Genomic DNA, 3,758 nt, shown 5'->3' on the forward strand with positions numbered 1-3,758 from the left:
GTATAGTTTTATGTACTGTAGTCTTCTGAGTATCTGTATATCCCATATTGTACCGAGTTTAACCAGATTTTATGGTATAGTTTTATGTACTGTAGTCTTCTGAGTATCTGTATATCCCATATTGTACCGAGTTTAACCAGATTTTATGGTGCAGTTTTGTGTACTGTAGTTTTCTGAGTAGCTGTATATGTCATACTATACCGACTTGAACCAGATTGTATGGTATATGGCGAACTCTAATCCCTTACTATGTAATAGTTTTGATATTACGTCACAGTAAGTTTGATAAGAACTTGAGTCTTGTCTTTCTTTACTGGCACAATACGGGTTTCCAGTAAGAATAATGTAGAACAACACTTTTACAATACTTTGTTTACTACAAGCCACTGCCGAGGAGGATATTACTATTACATTCACAGTCCATCAGGTCAGTTAGGTTACATCACATAAAGTGTTATTTGAAAGGCTATTTATATCATTTATGCTACTTTCATTGTAATGGTCTATAACGTCAGAAGTGGTGAGGCTTGATCCATTAATGGGTAATAGGTAATATTTAATTTTTGTAGTTACGGTTTGTGTTTTAGTGGAACGCTCTGAAGAAGCTGTAAAGCGAAACGTTGAGTGTCCAATTAAAGAACATTAATACATTTGGTGTTATCAGGTCGTTTATTTCTAGTATTAAAGTAGTTAATATTGTATCACAACAATACTTATAATAATTCTAATCACATTATTCTTTACCGTTTCAGTATTGGTGTACAGTAAGAAGAGTGTATGATTGTAATTCAGTTACAGTTTTCTTTTGATTGCCGCTGGTAACAAAACTCATCAAGACTATACACGTTCTTACTGTTTACCTACATTGATTCCATACAGATGTGACAGTTCTGTGAAACTTTCTTACTGTTTATCTACATAGATCCGAATCAGATGAGGTAGTGCAGTAAAACACTGTAACTGTTTATTTCGTAAAGCCGAGTCAGATGAGGTAGTACAATAAAACTTTCTGACTGTTTATCTACATAGATCCGAAACAGATGAGATAGTACAGTGAACTTTATTCAAATATATTCAATTTGTGTTTTCATTTCACTCAATTATCTGGTGTTATGTATTTCAAACTTTTTAGAAATATCTTTATTTGATGATCTTCCATTATCTTGTGTTTGAATTTCAGTCACTTACTTTAGTTGTTTGTTGTTGTTGTTTTTTTGTTGGGGGGGGGGGAGATTTTAGTAAATGGTATGCGAACATTTATATTTCAGTACCAGGACCTATTCCATGAATGTCGAGAAGAACACTCGGCCCTAAGCGACGAAGAATTGTGTAAAAAGTGGGAAGAGGTAGGAATTTCTCAACTTCATTATTTTATTCTAAATTTCTTTCACCTTTTGTACATTTTCTGATTTCAAAACTGTTTTCATTTTAAACCTATAACTATAGTTTCTCACAAAATCATAATTATAATTAAATTCTTTTTAGGTTGGTATGAAAAATATCCAATTTTATTTATCCGATAACTTTTATACTTGTGTTTAGTAAGATGAGTAGGAGAGTGCTTCAAACCCTTCCTATACGTGATCGATATGTAAACTGTACACGATAGTAAGCAAACATAGAAGAATTTAAGATTAATCAAGATTTAATTATACTGCCATGTTCTTTCTTCAAAACTGTTATTTTTTAATCTGACGCTTTTCCTTAAGTGTTACAGTAATAAAAATGTAAAGGTAAAGGTAAGCTTATGGGACAACAAGGGAGCTATTGGTCCATCAAGGCCACTCTATCCCCTAAACTAAACCAAACTTAGAAAAACCTGAAAGCCAGTCCTTGTCATGCAAATATTTATCAAGACTTCCCTTTAACTCTCTTAAATTTACTGCACCCACCACATCTGACGGTATCCTATTCCAAAGGCTAAGCACCCTGTTATAAAAATAAAACTGTCTTAGCTAAAGATGACTTCTACCCTGCCAATATTTATATTTGTGTCCCCTAATCCCATCAGTCTCACCGTTAAGTACGAAAAATGATTATGCGTTGACACTATCAATTCCTTTAATAATCTTAAATGCCCCAGTGAGATCACCTCTAATTCTTCTCTTTCAAAAGAAAACAATTTCAGATATCTTAACCTCTCCTTATATGACAACCCCTCCATTTCGGGTACCATTCTAGCAGCCCTTCTCTGAAACCTTTCCAACAATTCAATGTTCTTCCTAATGTGGCCTAATCAATGACCTTTACGATGAAACTGTAAACCCTTTAGACTTGTATTCAAAATTTCTGGAGATACATCATAAAATCCTACTTGTCTTACCATTAGCAACAGCACACTACTTGGATGGCTAAAGAAACTGATGAACAAGAACACCAAAATTCTTTTGTTCCGTAAAATTGTTAAGGTTATTTCCATCAGAACTGTGAGAATCCATATGCATTACCTTCCGTTTATTATAATTGAAAGCCATCTTCCATTTATTCTCAGCTCAATTCACAGCTAGCAACACCCAAGAACTAAATATCATTAGCAACTTTAAATAATGTATTGACTTTTCACTCGTCTATATCATTGATGTAAACCAAGTAAAGCAAGTGAGCCTTGAGGCACTCCAATTCTTGCGTTAATTCAATAAGAACTTGACTAGAACAACACCAGATTTATCTGTATTGCAAATTACCCAGTCAGTTTTATCCCGAATAATAGGAATGGGGCGAAAGACTGAGTAAACGTTAGTATTCTTAAGTGTCTGCACGTATATGTCGTCATACGTAAAGTGATCGTCAGTTAGATTACGTTTGATTAGGCTAAACCAAAGTATATTATTAGTTCAAACTATTTTTAGCTAGACGAAGTTAAATGTGTTTTAAGATAAGGAAGATTATTCAGATCATACTGAAAATAAAGATAACAACACATTATCAATGAAATATTTATTATGCTTATTTTACAAAAATTCTGTTTTTATTTTACATTTAGGTAATGACGTGCTCACATGAAGGCCATGTAAGTATTATTATTATAAAATACTGAGAAAGTATGATTTTATCTATAAGAATATGTATAATAATATCGTATCTTGCACGTACTTGGGTATTTTATGTATTATTGTTGTATGTATCAATGAATTACACTGTGATTAAATAATGATATTTTTAATGTTTTACGTTTCTTTACATACACGGCCCGGCATGGCCAGGTGGTTAGGGCGCTCGACTCACAATCTGCGGGTTCGAATCCCCGTCACACCAAACATGCTCGCCCTTTCAGCCGTAGGGGCGTTATAATGTGACGGTCAATCACACTATTCGTTGGTAAAAGAGTAGCCCAAGAGTTGGCGGTGGGTGGTGATGACTAGCTGCCTTCCCTCTAGTCTTACACTGCTCAATTAGGGACGGCTAGCGTGTAGCTTTGCGCGAAATTCATAACAAACCAATCTCACATACATACAAATCATTTAGAGTACTTGATTTTCTCCATAATAATTAACATACCAGAGTTTTGATGTTATAGCAAATCAAATATTGACCAGAAGACCTTGTTATAACAATGTAACACAAGAAACGTTGTTTCAGTAATTTTAGCTAAATTGTTCTTCAAACAATTTATTTCTGTGGTATTGCAGTTATGTTGATTTCCATTATTAAACAAAGCTGCTATACGCCGAAGGCTGTGTTTATTATCTAAATGTAGTTTTCTCAATAATATTGTTTTGTTTATATATTTTCCTCCACACACAGACGAGTAACTTTTC

The 3,758-nt window shown here is 33.7% G+C and overlaps 1 long non-coding RNA gene across 1 annotated transcript in view; it reads left to right on the forward strand.

Moving 5' to 3' along the window:
• The first annotated feature begins 1,266 nt into the window (after nucleotides 1-1,266).
• The window catches only part of LOC106460204, a 3,771-nt gene continuing 1,279 nt past the window's right edge, over nucleotides 1,267-3,758 (forward strand). Inside the window, exons 1-2 of the long non-coding RNA XR_001290870.2 lie at nucleotides 1,267-1,346; nucleotides 2,984-3,010. This is a non-coding gene — a long non-coding RNA (uncharacterized LOC106460204). The remainder of the gene's footprint in view (nucleotides 1,347-2,983; nucleotides 3,011-3,758) is intronic.

Source organism: Limulus polyphemus, unplaced genomic scaffold, assembly GCF_000517525.1.
Source record: "Limulus polyphemus unplaced genomic scaffold, Limulus_polyphemus-2.1.2 Scaffold728, whole genome shotgun sequence".
In the NCBI taxonomy this organism is placed as follows: domain Eukaryota; kingdom Metazoa; phylum Arthropoda; class Merostomata; order Xiphosura; family Limulidae; genus Limulus; species Limulus polyphemus.